Source organism: Macaca fascicularis, chromosome 1 (genome assembly GCF_037993035.2).
Source record: "Macaca fascicularis isolate 582-1 chromosome 1, T2T-MFA8v1.1".
In the NCBI taxonomy this organism is placed as follows: Eukaryota; Metazoa; Chordata; class Mammalia; order Primates; family Cercopithecidae; genus Macaca; species Macaca fascicularis.
The window spans coordinates 225,542,288-225,559,671 of record NC_088375.1 but is presented as its reverse complement, the minus strand read 5'-3'; the positions used below and the strand labels follow the sequence as shown (position 1 = coordinate 225,559,671).

At 50.4% G+C, this 17,384-nt stretch overlaps 1 protein-coding gene across 2 annotated transcripts in view; it reads left to right on the top strand.

Annotated features, from left to right (window-relative positions):
• Positions 1-6,288: 6,288 nt before the first annotated feature.
• Positions 6,289-17,384, top strand: part of SPSB1 (splA/ryanodine receptor domain and SOCS box containing 1) — a 75,033-nt gene continuing 63,937 nt past the window's right edge. Inside the window, exon 1 of one of the 2 annotated variants that reach the window (XM_045381199.3) lies at positions 6,289-6,460. The gene's annotated coding sequence lies outside the window, so the exon portion shown is untranslated. Of the gene's footprint in view, positions 6,461-7,009; positions 7,175-17,384 lie in introns of those variants that run through there. The other variant, XM_045381184.3, reaches the window with a different exon arrangement.

Sequence of the window (17,384 nt, the reverse complement as noted above, 5' to 3'; positions counted from 1 at the left end):
TATCTCTTCTCCGTGTTTCCATGTTCAAATCTCCCTCCTCTTATTAAAAGGACACCTGTCATTAGATTAAGGCCTGTCCTAATCCAGTATAGCCTCATCTTAACTTGGTTATGTCTGCAAATACCCTATTTCCAAATAAGGTCGTATTCACAGGTTCCAGGTGGACATGAATTTTGGGGGAACACTCTTCAACCCAGTACAGAGTGGCATGGGGTGGGGGCAGAAGATGTGACAGCGTGGACAGTGTTGGGGGTTACTTGAGAAGGGGAAATGAATGGAATGTGGGAGGGGGCCACCGGTGGGCCATCTGGTGCCCTATTCTTTTCTTGACCACATTCTGACCTTTCTTTCTGGCCACGGAGCCACTCCTTAGAGTCAGCGTCTGCTCATTTCCTTGTTGTGCGGTCAGGCTTGTCCCTGACTTGCACAGATCCTTTATTTGGCTATTGTTCTGCCTATGACCGTCACTGGGGCTGCGAAGGGAGCACCTACCCTTTTCTTTGCCACTTGGTACTCCCGGTGCTCTGGGTTCAGAAGAGTCACTCTCAATCTGACCTGGGCCAACGTGCAACTTGGCTTTTGCGTTCAGGGGTTCAAGTCCTGGCCCTACCACTTACTGGCTTGGCGACTCTGGGAGATCTATGTAACCACTTTGTATCTCAGCTTCCCCACCGTAGAGCAGAGATAATCATAGAACCCACCTCATAGAACCCACCTCCTACGAGGGTCACATGAGATAGTCCCTGTACCATACAGAGCACGGTGCCTGGCACATAGCACTCAATAAATTTTAGCTTTGAAAACGTCTATTGTCATTCTATGGGTTTGGATCCCTTAATTATTTCTTCTTCCAAACTGACATCCCCTGAAGAGAAAGATCCAGGACATCCCCACTGAAGCAGCCCTCCCAGAGTCAGCCTCACTGTTTTCAGCTGGAACGTGCCAAGCTCTGTGCAGAAGGGTGGCAGGACAGACTGGGTGCGGTGGCTCACACTTGTAATCCCAACGCTTTAGGAGGCCCAGGCAGGCAGATCACATGAGCTCAGGAGTTTGAGACCAGCCTGGCCAACATGGTAAAATCCCATCTCTACTAAAAATACAAAATTAGCCAGGCGTGGTGGCGGGTGCCCCTAGCCCCAATTCCTAGGGAGGCTGAGGCAGGGGAATCACTTGCACCCGGGAGGTGGAGGTTGCAGTGAGCCAAGATCATGCCACTGCACTCTAGCCTGGGCAATAGAGGGAGACTCCATCTGAGAAAAAAGAAGAGTGGCAGGACTGACGCTCCAAGCTCCTGGGGGTATTTTTCCAGGAATGAGGCAGAATGGGAGGTGATTCACTCTCATTCTCCAAACTGGTCCTTCATGGGATCAACGCTAACTTTAAAACCCAGCACAGAGCAAGGCATACAACTTACATCCAGTAAATGCTTGCTGAATGAATGAGGCAGTTGATCCTCTGGCTGGGGACAGGGGCATCCTGAGATGAGGATGGAGCAGAGAAGCTGGACCTGTCAGTTTGGCCTCTTTATCAAGGTGTTGACCAAACACAGCAAGCTCTGTGGTGGGGAACAGGAGGGTGAGATGTGTCCCTGACTATTGGAAATCTCTGATCTGTTATTTGAGACAGAAAGGTGAACTTTTCTAGAATATTTATATAGATTCTTAAAATTTGAACTGAAGCCACTGAATACAGGTCTTTCTCCCTCTCTCTCTAAGTTTTTAAAAAAAGACCACAGAGCAAACTTACATAAAATGATTATTTGTTAACACTGTTACCAACTGGAATGATCTCATTTATTGTTTACTATTGGTCTCTCCCACTGAAATGGAAATTCTCTAAGGCCCAGAGCCTGGTCCATATTGTTTATCGCTCTCCAGCATGCAGAATAGCACTGTTCCATATTTATTTATTAGGTTCCTAAATTTTTAATAAAAATAAATACTGAGGGATCAAATAATAAATACTTGGAGGGGATTTTGCTTTGATTGTTTAATGGAGTTTTACTACATTAATACTACTAAAATTAATTATATTATAACGTATATTCAAGATGTCCCATGGATAAAGATAAACTGAAATACTGTTAAAAGCAACTGGTGAAGATTTAAGATAGGCACCAATATCACAGCCTGCTCACTATTACTTCACTGTGTTTTTGAAGAACTTTGCAATAGTTATTGTCCCAAACCCAAGATCATCTCTTTATTATTTTTTTATCAAAGTCATAGGAACTCTTTCCAAGCCTGTTTATCATCTAATGTCTCATTTAAATCTCCCCAAAACTTTGCTCTGAATCTTTTCCTTTATTCGTGATTAACAATGTCTGATAGAGCTATAGTGCAATATCATGCTTTGCCAGCAGGCGTCGCTGTCTGACAATATGTGATCCGGTGTGAGCACTACAATAGTTTATGACCAAATGATCTACAAAATGAATCAATGTACTAAATTAGGGAATATTATGAGATCAAAATTCTGTAAGTAGTTGGCTGTGATGGCTCATGCCTATAATCCCAGTACTTCGGGAGGCCAAGGCAGGAAGGTCACTTGAGCCCAGAAGTTCAAGACCAGCCTGGGCAACATGGTAAAACCCTGTCTCTATTTTTTTTTAATTAACATATAAAGCACTCTACTTCTGTTTTGCATCATGAGATAAGTATACGTCTTATGCTAAGGATGCATAATAGATGTAAATTTTATTAATATGCTCCAGTGTTCTTTATGTTCTGGTGGATCTTGCTACAATTCTGTGTTGTGGATCCCAGGCTTTAAAAAAAAAAAAAAAAAAATCTATTATCTTGAAAATTCTCAAAATCCTTGATTTTATTCCAGCACAATTAATTGTGCTCAATTAATGTTTGTTGAATGATTGCACCACCTCCCCAAATTCTGGGGAAATGTGTAGAGCAGTTCCACAGATGAGAACAGGAAATCTCAGAAAGGTTAAATAACTTGCTCAAGGTCACATAGCTGATGAATGGCAGAGCTGGGGGTTGCATTGGGTTTGTCTATTACCAAATCCTTTGCACATTCGCTCCAGTTGGCAAAAGGGACTCGGAGAAGATGGCAGCCCTTAACACTTGTGAGGGCAGGAGGATTCTGCGCTAAGAGCTCAAGGCTCAGAACCATCGTCAGAAAAAGTAGCTGATGCTAATTCACCATCTAAGAGTTTCTCTTCACCATTTCCCGGAGACAGATTAAAGACAGGAGCAAATTGTGCTGATGCAAGTAATAAAATGTGTGTGGGGGTGGGGTGGAGTTGGGGGGGTTGGGGGTGACATCACTGGGAGCTCAGAGCCACCTCCCTCCCGACTCACCCCTGCAGTACACAGATCCTTGAAGAAGTCCTGAGTCACCCTTCAAACTTTTGGATAGTATCTATCAGCTTATGTCACAATGTTGCAAGATTGTGTATCTTTTTTTTTTTTTTTAACAAACAATAGTATCAGCATGCTAGGGTGATTCTGGGCCCTTCTGACACATAACCTGGCCTCCAGGATTGCTCAACATTGCCCCATGCCGCAGCAGTCACTGCCGGCTGACCAGCTTTCCATCATCCGGCCAACCTGCCCAGCGACCTGGAGGAGAGGAGGTCCACTCCCCAGGGGTTCTTCTGGGAAATTTAGGTCAGCGGGATCTAATTATTCAACTGGATCAGAGCTGAGATTTCCAGATTAACGCCGAAGGGGGGTGGGGTGGGGGTGCTGAAGACTTTTCATCAGGAACTGTCTTTCAGGGCCTTAAATATCAAAGCTGAGTCTCTAGCTCCAAAGTGCCCCAGTCTGCCCTGGAAGCTTCCCAGATGGTAAGAGGTGAGGCCTGGAGGAGATCCTCTTAGGAAAGCTGACACACCATGGCCCCAGACCACGTGGCCGTAGCACCAGCCCCATGAGATGACAGTGCCTGGTAGAGGCCACACACACAGTGAATAACCCACCAAACAGGGCTACTCTCCCAAGGAGGAGAAATGAACCCATCAGAGGCAGCTGTGATTTTTCAGCAATGACTGCAGTGGGCTGCACCCCATGGGCCTGTCCCAGAGGCTCTCACCAGTCTCCCAAGTAAACAACAGTTCTCAAACTACAGAGTGGCTGGAGGGGGTCATATGCTCTTTTTTTTTTTTTTTCTTTTATTTGAGACGGAGTCTTACTCTGTCTCCCAGGCTGGAGTGCAGTGGCTCGATCTCAGCTTACTGCAAGCTCCGCCTCCCGGGTTTACGCCATTCTCCTGCCTCAGCCTCCCGAGTAGCTGGGAAATTTGTTTGTTTGTTTGTTTTTAAGTAGAGACAGAGTTTCACCATGTTAGCCAGGATGGTCTGGATCTCCTGACCTTGTGATCTGCCCACCTCAGCCTCCCAAAGTGCTGGGATTACAGGCGTGACTCATGCTGTTTTAAAATTATTATTATTACTGTTTTTTTTTTTTTTTTGAGATGGAGTCTTGCTCTGTTGCCCAGGCTGGAGTGCACAGGTACAGTGTTGGCTCACTGCAACGTCTACCTCCTAGGTTCAAGAGATTCTCCTGCCTCAGCCTCCCGAGTACCTGGGATCACAGGCACGCACCACCACACCCAGCTAATTTTTGTATTTGCAGTAGAGATGGAGTGTTGCCATGTTGGCCAGGCTGGTCCTGAACTCCTTTTGTGTGTGTGTGTTTGTGTGTGTGTGCGTGTGCGTGTGTGTGTGTGACGGAGTCTCGCTCTGCCACCCAGGCTGGAGTGCAGTGGCGCAATCTCGGCTCACTGCAATCTCCGCCTCCTGGGTTCACGCCATTCTCCTGCCTCAACCTCCCAAATAGCTGGGTTTTGCAGGTGCCCGCCACCATGCCCGGCTAATTTTTTATATTTGTAGCAGAGATGGGGTTTCATTGTGTTAGCCAGGATGGTTTTGATCTCCTGACCTCATGATCCACCCGCCTCGACCTCCCAAAGTGCTGGGATTACAGGTGTGAGCCACCGTGCACGGCCAATTATTATTATTATTATTTAATTTTTGTGCTGAGTCTGTGTCTTGCTCTGTTGCCCGGGCTGGTCTTGAACTCTTGGGTTTAAGTGATCTGCCTGCCTCAGCCACCCAAAGTGTGGGGATTAAGGGCGTGAGAGCCACCACATCCAGCCTCAAGTGCTCTTTTAACTGGGAAGCACCCCTAAGCTGCTGGCCATGGCTGCCCACCTGACCAGCCTGGGTTCAGCATTCCTAAACCGCTGGCACCTGGAAAGTCAGAATGCCCACTCAGGCCCGCCCAGCCCAGGGCAGTTGGTTGAGTCTCCGTATTCCTATTCTGAGTTCAAACAAAGCTAAATTAAACTGATTTTCAGCACCGTAAGATGGGAGACATCAAACTTTGTAATCTCACAGTTCAGTTGGGTTCCAAGCTCTGGACAGCTGGCCTCGGGCCAGGCACTGTTTCCTCTTTACAGTGAGGGTGATACTAGTCCCGCCTTCACTGTATTGGGTTATGGTAAAGACCCAATAACTACGGTAGCCCCACTATTTGTTTCGACTTCCCCAGAAAGGCTCACTCCTCACCGTTTTCAATGGACACTACACAGCGAGGGGTGGGGAATGCAAGACAATTTTGCTCTCCAAACAATAATGTCTTTAAAATCTTCCCAGTCCCAAGTGACTGCTCTGCTCGGGGAAGGGGCAGGAAAATTCCTTGGACGAGCTAGAGCCACAGGACAAGTCCTCAGAGGCTGGGACCTGTTCAGGGAGCAGCCCTGCGGATGCCAGGTGCCCGCGCCCTCAGGGTCTCGAGGTCCGAGGCCCCCGTCCCCGTGGACACCGAAACGTGCGGGGCTGAAACAGCGCTGCAGGAGGCTCCCTGGACCCCCTGGCGGCCGCCCACCCGTCCCCGCTGGGCACTTCAGAGGAACCCGGCGAGGCCTTGCTCGGGATTACTGGGACAACCCCACTCTCCGCGAAGATTTCTCCTTCTCGTAAGACCCCCGCCCCCACTCCAGCCTCCCGCGGCTGCAACCCAGGCCCTGCGCCACGCGTTTCCCAAAGACGCCTCCGGAGGGACCAGAGCTTCGGGCTGGCAACACCAAGGCGGTGACTCGGGAGAGGGCGGCGGACTAAGGGGGCGAAGGGGGCGGCAGAGCGAGCGTCGGGCTTACGCGCCCCGCGCCCCTCGCCCCCTGCCTTCCAAGCAGTGTTGAGTGGTCTGTGCGCCCGAGGCCGGGGGCGGGGCGGGGCGGGGCGGGGCGGGGCAGGGACAGGGGACGGCCCCACCCACCGGCGCTTTTCTCTTTTTTTCACTTTAAAGCCGTCGGTTGATTTTCTTCTCCGCACAGAAGTCGCGCTCGGGCAGCCTGCGCGCTCGCAGCAGGAACCAGGCTCCAGGCGCCGGCGCCGGGGCCGCGGGGAGGAGGCGACTTCGCTCCCTGCGGCGGGCGCGGCCCGGGCGCCCGAGCCTCCTCGGCCTTGGAGAGCAGCGGCGGCGGCGGCACCCCGGGCGCGGTAGGCGGCGCGGGGCACCTGGGACCCGATGGGTGGGCGTCCGGCCCGGGCGGGGGGCGCGGGGGCCCGGGCGGGGGCGGACGCGGGGATCGCGGCGCTGGGGGACCGAGTGGGTGGCGCGGGGCCGGGCGCGGGGGAGCGGGTGGGGTACGGGATGAGGACTCGGGGCGCGGCTCCTCCCGCGGTGGCTTCGGGGGCGCCTGCCTCTCCGCGGATCCAGGGAAAGGGGCCCGGGCCCGCTCCTCGCTGCCGCCGCTGCAGGGCAGGGGTCCCGGGGCGAGGCCCGGCGGCGGTCTCAGGGCGCGGGGACCGTCGCGACGAGTTGCGGTCCCGAGGAGGGGCCGGGGCGCTCCGGGGCCGTTGACCCGTCCCCTCCTTAACCCGGGGGCAGCGGGACCCCGCTGGGCTGAGTTAGTTTCGCTTTTCCCGCCAGTCCGAGTCGGGATTGGCGGCGCGGCCCGGTCCCCCGTCAGGGTGCCCCCACCCTCCGCAGCACCTCCCCCAGGGAGCCTGCCGGGGACACCCGAGCGCCGCCCTCCCCGCCGCCCTGGAGCCGCCGCAGCTTCTCCCAGCAGCGGAGGGAGAGCCGGAGAGTTGTCAGGAAATCGATTAAATCGGAAAAACAAGGGCGGCCTGGGCCCGCGGGAGGACTCGCGGATGGGTCACCGTCCCCGGGCGTGTGCGGGGCTCGTGGCGTCCAGGTTCCGGTGAGGGGTGAGGACGGGACGGGACGGCCCCCAGGGGAGGGTGCGGGTCTGCAGGAAGAGCGGGTGTCTCTGAGAGTGCATCTGCGTGTGTGTTTGTGCGTGTCCTTGTGAATATGTACCTGCGTATGAGTGTATTTGTGTGTTCATGTGTGTATGTCTCTAAGTGCATCTGTGTATGTATGTCTTTGAGTGTGTGTCTGAGTGAGTCTGTGTGTCTGTCAATGTGTGCCTGAGACTCTGAGTGACTGTGTGCGTGTCTCTGTGTATTTGTGTGTGCCTCTGTACGTCTGTGTGTGTCTTGAGTGTGTGTGTGTGAGTTGTGTATATGTCTTTGGCTGTGTGTCTCTGCAAGTTTGTGTCTCTGAGTGTGTGTCTGTGCAAATGTGTGTCTCTGTGTCTTTGTGTGTGTGTGTGTCGTTGTGTGTCTTTGTGTGTGTGTGTGTCGTTGTGTGTCTGTGTGTGTGTGTCGTTGTGTGTCTTTGTGTGTGTGTGTGTCGTTGTGTGTCTTTGTGTGTCCGCACGTGTGTCTCTGTGTCTCTGTGTCTGTGTCTCTGAGTGTGTCTGTGTATGTGTGGGTGTCCGAGTGTGTGTGTGTCTTTGTGAGTGTGTCTGTGTGTGTGTGTGTCTCTGGGAGTGTGTGTGGGGACCATGCCGGAGGACCTCTGGTTCCTAGGTGCTGCTCCTCGTGGTGATTTCTTTGCTTTGTTCTGGATAGCTGGGCGTGCTGGGCCACAGACACCTCACTAGGCCAGCCCTGCTGGTGCCCCCGAGGAGAGTGCAGGCTCTTCCTCCCTCCATTTCTCTGAAAATGAACTACACAGTTTGGGGGTGAGTTGGCAGGGGCTGCTTCCTGAGTGAGTAATATTTAATTAAACACTCCAGTCTGTAGCATCAGAAACTGGTCATGAGTTGAGTTTTAACAGGTGTTCATGGTAAAAGCGCCATCCCTGGTGACTAAGGTTTGGTGTCCTTGGAAGAATTTTCTTGTTGCGGGGGGCTGGGCCCACAACTTCATTTCTCATTGTGGGGTGTGAGGAAAACAGCAAGCAAGGAAGGGGATGAGGGCCTCTCCCTTCTGCCCTGCCCCCTCCTCAGACCCCCCTCCCAGTGGTGGAAAGCCCTGGGCTAAGCATGAGCGGCACAGGTGGTGGTCTCTCCCCACTGAGGAATTTTGGAGTCAGAGAAGCCCTGTCTTACTGTCTAGGCCAACCTGTCCTTTCCCAGCAGAGGCCCAGAGAGGGTGGTTCACTTACCCAGATTGCACAGCCAGGGCTATGGACCAAGACTCCCCAGTCCTGAAACTGTTGCTGTTGGTTACTGTCCCCAGCACTGAGGTCATGGGCCAGGCACTTCATGTCTCCCCAGCTGTGAAGTGATGGGCTGGATTAGATCATTTAAAGCACTCCTGCTCTCTTACAGCTGCTTTTCTTCTGCAGGGAGCACTTTACCCAGTAGATGGAGTGTGTGTGTGTGTGTGTGTGTGTGTGTGTGTGTGTTTGTGGGTGGGGAGGTGTGGAGTGGACTAAGGCAATCACTTTACAAGTCTTCCTTTTCCAGCCTGGCTACCACCGTAGCAGCAGAGAAAACAAAAGCAGTAGCACATTGGCCCCAGTGGCTCAGACAGCCCCGAGCAGGGAGCAAACCCAGTGCCATGCCGGCTTCAGGGAGGCCAGGCCCTGGGAAGAATCAGTGGGTTTCAGGGCCCTTAGGAAGGAGTGGTCCTGCCTGGGGCCCCGGTGATGTCACTTTGGAGCTGGGTGAGGCCGTTTCTTGGGCTGCTCCAGTAAGGCTGGATCCGCCCTTCAGTGGGTTCCTCTGGGCTGCTGCAAAAAACTCACCCCCTTGGAATCATCACAGATGTTTAATTTCTCCACCAGAGCTGGGGAATGGGGTGGGGTCCCAGCTCGTGGAAGCCAGCGTTGCCCTCCCACCCCCATGGTGTGTGCCGTGCTCCCTTCCTGCACCTGCCCCTCCTCCTGGGTGGATGGAAACTTGCCTGCAGACGCATTTTCAAATTTAGCAAAACCTCTGATTCTCATGGTGTTCATGAGTTCATCTGGGCATTTTGCATCAGTTCTTCTCAAGAAATAGGTTGTGGCTGGTGTGCATGATTCAGTTTATCTTTTTGTTCTGAAAAATTTTATTAGACGAAAGCACAAGGTCAGGTACAGGTGTGCCTCAGTCTGCCCCGGGGTGTGTTACCTTCTCCCCAACCCCCAACACTCGATCAATGAAATTCAGACTCTAAGGCACTTTGATTTTGGACTTTCAATGAGTGCTCTCCCCTCCCCCAGTTATCTGATAACATCTCCCCCAGTCTAAAGTTCCACTGGCAGCCAGGTGCCAGGCTCTGTGCTACAGAGTGCTTTATGGATGTGACTTTGAGTCCTAAGCATAATAATAGTGGGAAATGGTTTCATGGTTTCACAGTGCATGTGAGTGCTGGCTCTGACCTGAGTCCTTGACACGTTGACTCATGGGCTTCCTAAGGACCCTGGGAAGTGGGTTCTGCCTCCATGTCCATTCTCCTGAGGCTTGGAATGGGCAGGTAACTTGGCTAAGGTCTCGCTGCAAGGGAATGGTAGAGCCAAAACTCGAATCCAGATTTGGCACCCAAGTCCTTTGCCAGTGCAGTTTGTCACTTCCACCACCTGAGCCTTTTCTTCAAGAAGTATGTGCTTATTTTTTAAATGAAATGTTTTGTTATTATGGAAAATATCAAAAATACCAAAGTTAGAAGCAGAGTATGATGAGCCCCCAGGTTTCCTCACCTTGCATGCACACACATACTCACATATGCACATACATACTTATGCTTGCAGAAGACGCGCACATATGTACACACACATACACAAACATATACATGCACACTTACATATGCACACACATACATGCACACATACACACACACGGTGGATTATTTTGAAGCGCGTACAAGATGTCAGGTCATCCGTAGCTTCTTCCTAAGAAGCATTTAAAGGAAGCATCAAGTCTCAAAGAGGTTGACTGTTACTTTATGCAGGGCAAGAGTCAGGAGATGTACATCCATTCTGACTTGGACTTGAGGCTCCTTCCTTGCTTGGACAAAGGGAGGATGGCAAAACCCAACAACTCATTGGGGGATCTGTCCTGCTGCCAACCCCCTGGAACCTTTGGGAAGCTGCCTGTTTGCTTTGTGTTTTAAAAGTTCTGTTCATTGCCCAACGTTAAAAATAAATGAGTCCAGTGGTCATGAGACAGACCACATCAACAACAGGCTTAGGCTCTCGGGGCCTTTCTTGGAGATGGGGAAGAGAATCCGCCAAGGCACAGCCCAGCCTTGCCCGCCATTGAGGTCCAGACCTTGTGCAATGCAGGCATGGGATTTGTGGCAGGGCTGGCTGTCAGGAGATGTGACTGTGAGAATGGTTTGTCAACAACCTCTGCATCTGATCTGAAACTGAGCCTGCCCCTCTTGAATTTACTGCGTAGGCGATGGGTAGAGGAGTCCAAGAGTCTCTGCCACCTTTGGGCATCTCTTGGAAAACTAGGAAGACACTGGGTGATTTGAGCGCAAGATGAAGAAAGTATTAGGATGCAAACCCCACCCTTGAGAAATGACTGCTGAGTAGGAATATAGGATTCCAGGGTTGGAAAAACCTACCTGTGACAAGGGCTTGACAGGTGCCCCAGTTGTGAACACCCCTTGCCAGACAGTCTGAGTGTGGCCGATCTGGTCACACCCTTTCCAAGGTCAGAGTGAGGAGCTGCACTCCACTCCAAGAGAACCACTTGAGTTTTCTAACTGATACAAGCAGACACCAAGGGAGCGTGTGTGGGAGTGGATATCAGGATGTGGAACCAACATAAAGTTGGATCCGGCTGAATTTATGGATATAGGCCCACTAAGCAGAGATTCTGCACTTAATGTTGTAGCTCAGGGAGTTAAGAAGAGATCCATTTGGTTGGTTGACTGGAACATGGATCAAAGAATGACCTGCTGTGAGTGAGTTCGAGTTGCTGGGTCTCCTTTGGTTTAATGTAGAGGTAGGGATTCATAGGCTTAGGTTTCGTGTAGAGTTAGGGATTCAAAGACTTAAGGACATTGGAATGCTGGAGTGGATCTGTCACTTAAAAGCTACTCACCCATACTGGGAAGATTCAGAAGACAGATCTTTCACCAATACGTTGAGAGAGAGATTTGTGAGGGGCCCCAGCATCCCTGAAGAGCTCTGTGATCCAGCCCTTACAGTACAGTCACTCAAATGGAAAACTTAAATGCAACGGGAGTAATTGCATTTGGAGTGCAGGGGCCAAGTGGCAGTACTCAGCCATCCAAGGCAAGGTCAGTGTGGTTACCTAATGGACTGCAGAGGCAAAGCTGCAATCAGAATAGTCTGACTTGTGTGGATCTATGGCATTGGATAGTTAATCGTGGTGTTCTTAGAAGTGAAATAGACAGGAAACCTATGAAATTCTTACTTGATCTTATAAGTTACTTGATTCTTTGAAGTTTTCTATATAAAAAGAAACTTACAGGTCAAATGAAAAAGAAGTCTTGGGCCGGGCGTGGTGGCTCACGCCTGTAATCCCAGCACTTTGGGAGGCCGAGACGGGTGGATCACGAGATCAGGAGATCGAGACCATCCTGGCTAACACGGTGAAACCCTGTCTCTACTAAAAAATTCAAAAAACTAGCCGGGCAAGGTGGCAGGCGCCTGTAGTCCCAGCTACTTGGGAGGCTGAGGCAGGAGAATGGCGTGAACCCAGGAGGCGGAGCTTGCAGTGAGCCACTGCACTCCAGCCTGGGGGACAGAGCGAGACTCTGTCTTGGAAAAAAAAGAAAAAAGAAAAGAGGTCTTAACTTGAATAATTGAAACAGAAAAATAATTAAAACAGAAAATCACAGCCCTCAATCAGCTTCCCAGGCTTGAGCCAGTTTACACAATTAAGCCCCCCTGAATGAATGAATGAATGAATGAATAAATGAATGAATTGGAGGCTGGGTCCCTTTGAAGAAGGACCTCAGTACACTACAGCAAGTGTATGCTATTAGTCTTCCTCCTAGCCTTCCCCCAAAGGGACCTGTGGCTCCAGGGTGAATATGCATTGAGGAAAGGGAAATAATTAGACTTTTCAGGGATAACTGGACGCTGAACTGATACTGATTCCAGGAAACCGAAAACATCACTGCGGTCCGCCAGTCAGAGAACGGGCTTATGGAGGTCAGGTGATCAATGGAGTTTTAGCTTCGGTCCAACTTGTGGTGGCTCCAGTGGATCCCTGAACCCATCCTGGGGTTATTTCCTGGTTCCAGGTTTGTAATTGACATACTGAGCACCTAGCAGAATCCCCACACTGGTTCCGTAACTTGTGCAGTGAGGGCTATTATGGTGGGAAAGGTCAAAGGGAAACCATGAGCATTGCCTCTGCCTAGGAAAATAGTACATCAAAAGCAGCATTGCGTCCCTAGTGGAGCTGCAGAGATTAACGCCACCATCAAGGACTTGGAGGATGAGGGCGGTGGTGACCCCCACCACACCCCCATTCAGCTCTCCGATTGGGCCGGCGCAGAAGACAGACGGACTTTGGAAACTGATAGTGGATTATTGTAAACTTAACCAAGTGGTGACTCCAAAAATTCACATATCTCTGGTCCCTGGTACTGCATGCAGCTGTTGATCTGGCAAATGCCTTTCTCTTTATACCTGTCCATAAGGCCCACCAGAAGTAGTTTGCTTCCAGCTGATCAGGCCAGCAGTGCCCCTTGACGGTCTTGGCTCATGGGTATATCAGCTCTCCAGCCCTGTGTCACAGTTTACTTCACAGTCATCTTGATCACCTTTCCCTTCCACAAATATGCTAGGGCTGGACACAGTGGCTCACTCCTGTAATCCTAGCACTTTTAGTACTTCAGGAGGCTGAGGCAGGAGGATCGCTTGAGCTCAGGAGTTTGAGACCAGCCTGGGCAACATAGTGAGACATCATCTCTATAATTTTTAAATTTTTTTTTTATTTTTTATTTTAGACAGAGTCTCGCTTGATCTTGGTTCACTGCATCCTCTGCCTCCTGGGCTTAAGTGATTATCTTGCTTCAGCCTCTCGAGTAGCTGGGACTACAAGTGCGCACCACCACTCCCAGTCAATTTTTTTTTTTTAAGTAGAGATGGGGTTTCACCATCCCTACAAAAAAACTTTTAAAAAAATTACCCAGACATGATGGTGCATGCCTGTGGTCCCAGCTACTTGGGTGGCTGAGGTGGGAGGATCACTTTAGCCTAGGAGGTCAAGACTTGCAGTGAGCAGTGATTGTGCTACTTTACTCCAAGCTGGGCAATAGAGTGAGACCCTGTCTCAAAAAAAAAAAAAAAAAGGTATCTTGCTGGTTCATTGCATTGATGTCATTATGCTTGATTGGACCTAGTGAGCAAGAAGTAGCAACCACTCTGGACTGATTGGTAGGACATATACATGTCAAGTGATGGGAAAGAAATTCGACAGAAATTTGGGGGCCTTCTCCCTTAGTGAAATTTCTTGGGGGCCAGTGGTGTCAGGCCTGTGAAGGTATCCCCTCTAAGGTGAAGAATAAGTTGTTACAGCTTTCCTCCTACAACCAAGAAAGAGGCACAATGCCTAGTGGGCCTATTTGGGTTTTGGAGGCAACACATTCCTCATTTGGGTGTGTTACTCCAGCCCATTTGCTAAGTCACTCTAACGTGTCTAGTTTTGAACGGGGCCCGTCGCAGAAGACTGCAACAGGTCCAGGCTGCTGTGCAGCCTGCTTTGCCACTTGGACCACCAGCGGATCCAGTGGTACTTGAGGTCAGTGGCACACAGGGAGGCTGCTTAAAGCCTTTGGCAGGCCCATGTAGATGAATCGCAGTACAGGCCTTGGGATTTTAGAGCAAGGCCCTGCCGTCATCTGCAAATAACTTCATGCCTTTTGAGAGACAGCTCTTGGCCTAATACTGGGCCCTAGTAGAAACTTAACGTTTGACCATCAGCCACGAAGTTGCCATGTGACCTGAGCTGCCCATCATGAAATGGGTGTTGTCTATGATCTGACCCACCAAACCGTACATTGGGCATGTACGGCAGAACGCTCCTGTCAGGTGGAAGTGGTATATATGGGATCAGGTCTCAGCAGGTCCTGAAGGCACAAGGAAGTGACATAAGGAAGTGGTCCAAAGGCCCATGGTTCTTACTTTGCCCACTGCCTTCTCTCTCCAGCCTGTACCTGTGGTCTCCTGGGGAGTTCCCTATGATCAGTTGACAGTGGAAGTGAAGACTCAGCCTGGTTTACAGATGGCTACAGATGACTCTTACTATATGCAGGCACCACCCAAAAGTGGACAGCTGCAGCACTATAGCCCCTTGCTGGGACGTCTCTGAAGGACAGGGGTGAAGGGAAATCCTCCCAGGCAGAGATTCAGGCAGTGCACCTGCTTGTACACCTTGCTTGGAAGGAGAGATGGCCAGATGAGTGATTATATACTGATTCATGGGCTGTGCCTGATTATTTGGCTGGATGGTCAGGGACTTGGGGACTTGGAAAGAATATGATTGGAAGATTGGTGACAAAGAAATCTGGGGGCCTGACATAGTGGCTCACACCTGTAATCCCAGCACTTTGGCAGGCCAAGGTGGGAGGATTGCTTGAGCCCAAGGAATTCGAGACCAGCCTGGACAACGTAGTGAGACTCCCCGTCCCCCATCTCTAAAAAAAAAATTAAAAATTAGCTGGGCATGGTAGCTCATGCCTGCAGTCCCAGCTACTTGGGAGGCTGAGGTGGGAGGATCACTTGAGCCTAGGAGGTTGAGGCTGCAGTGAGCTGTGATTGCTCCGGCCTAGGCAACAGAATGAGACCCTGTATCGAAAAACCCAACCAAACAAAAAAGAAATTGGGGGAATATGTATGTGGATAGACCTCCTGAGTGGGCAGAGGACATGAGGTGTGTGGGTAGGATGACCTAGGTGGATTCTAGTCAGCCTCTTTCCCTAGCCACCCCTGTCATCGCCTGATGGGCTCAGGGACAAAGTGGTCATGGTGGCAGAGATGGAGGTGATGCGTGGGCTCAGCAACATGGACTGCCCACTCACCAAAGCCGACCTGGCTGTGGCTACCACTGGGTGCCAGTCTGCCAGCAGCGGAGACTAACACTGAGCTCCAATATGGCCCCATTCGCCAGGATGATCGCTGCACCTGGTCGAAGGCACATTGGACCACTTCTGTTTTGGAAGGGGCAGCATTTTGTCCTTACTGGAACAGGCACTTATTCTGGATACAGATTCGTCTTCCCTGCACATAGTGCTTCTGCCAAAGTCACCATCCATTGATCCACAGAACACCATACCCACTGTCATGCTGTCCACATAGCACTGTTTCCAAGGAACTCACTTCACAACCAAAGAAGTGTGGCAATGGGCTCATGTGCATGGAATTGGCGGGTGAGCACGAGCCCACTGGTTTCACCTATCACGCTAAGTGGAACTATGACCTTGTTATTGCCTTTATTTGGAAATTAAGTATGACTTAAGATGCCAGTGGGTGCCTATGGGTGCCAGTTGATAAGGGGTAGACCTGTGATGATTGATTTTGGATGTCAACTTGACTAGATTAAGGAATACCCAGATAGATGGTAAAGCATTGATTATTCTCTATGCTTCAGTACACACTGAGCCTGTCCCTTTTCTGCTGACAGGGAAACCCAGTGGTTTGACATTATGTAGAATGATCGGGCTGCCCCAGATGTGTCTGTGAGAGTTTTTTTGGAGGACACTGGCAATTGAGTCACTCAACTGGGTGGAGAGGATCTGCCCTCCATGTGGGCAGGCACCATCCAGTCAGCAGGGGGCCTGGATGAAACAAAAGGCTGGAGGAAGGGCGAATCCCGGCTCTCTGTCCCAGAGCTGGAACGCTCTTCTCCTGCGCTTGGATGTCAGAACTCCAGGTTTTCTGGCCTAGACTCTGGGACTTGTACAAGTGGTCCGCGGAGTCTTTGACCTGGGACTGGGAATGACCGTGTTTCCCACCATCCCGAAGCAGCTGACTTGAAAGAAGGGCAGTAGAGTCTTTTGAAGTTGCAATTACAATGCCAGCTAGGTGACAGTACTTTGTAGGGCTGGGGCAGGGGTCTTCAAAAGGCTGTATGTACTCTGTATCAGCATCCAATATATGGTGCTGGTTTCTACCATAGCCAGGATTCATGGGTCCAGGAATCAAGGGGAGGAAATGGGAGTGGCACCGTGCATCATATCCCCTAGGGACCCACTAGCGAAATTTTTACTTCCTGTTCCTGTGACTTTCTGCTCTGCTGGCTTGGAGGTCTTCGTTCCAGAGGGAGGAATGCTCCTCCCAGGAGACACAACAGTGATTCCATTGAACTGGGGGTAAGGCTGCCACCTGGCCACTTTGGGCTCCATGTGCCTCTGGGTCAGTAGGCTGAGAGGGGAGTGATAGTGTTGGCTGTGGAAATTGATCTGGACTACCAAGGGGAAATTAATGTGGACCGCTCCACAATGGAGGTAAGGAAGAGTGTGTCTGGAGTACAGGATACTCCCTAGGGCATCTCTTAGTATTACCATGCCCCGTGATTAAGTCAATGGGAAATTACAAGGATACAATCCAGGCAGGACTGTGAATGACTCAGACCCTTCAGGAATGAATGTTTGGGTCACTCTGCCACTTAAAGAACCACAGCCAGCTGAGGTGCTTGTTGTAGACGAAAGGAACACAGAACAGGACAGAGGGAGGTAATTAAAATAAATACCAGCTCCAACCACGTGACCAGTTACAGAAACAAGGGCAGAATTGCCGGGAGTACTTCCTCCCTATTTTGTTCAGAATACGGTTGTATGCATTTACTTGTATATTAGGCAAATATCAGTTTTCTTTCCTCTCTTACTTCTTATTCTTAGAACATGTGTTGAGTCTATAGCAGTATTTAGGTATTAATTTTACATCATAGTATTTAAGTTATTGAGTATCAGAGGAGAGAGGAGTGAATGGCACTCAAGGACTGTACCCCCTCTCTGGAGAAGGGATTGATGTGTCTTTGGTATGTAGCATAGTAGTGTCATGATAGGTGGAACTATGACCTTGATATTGTCCTTGGAGATTAAGTATGGTTTAAGGAGATGCCAATGGGTGCCAGTTGATAAGGGGTGAACCTGTGATGATTGATTTCAGATATCAACTTGACTAGATTAAGGAATACCTGGATAGATGGTAAAGCAT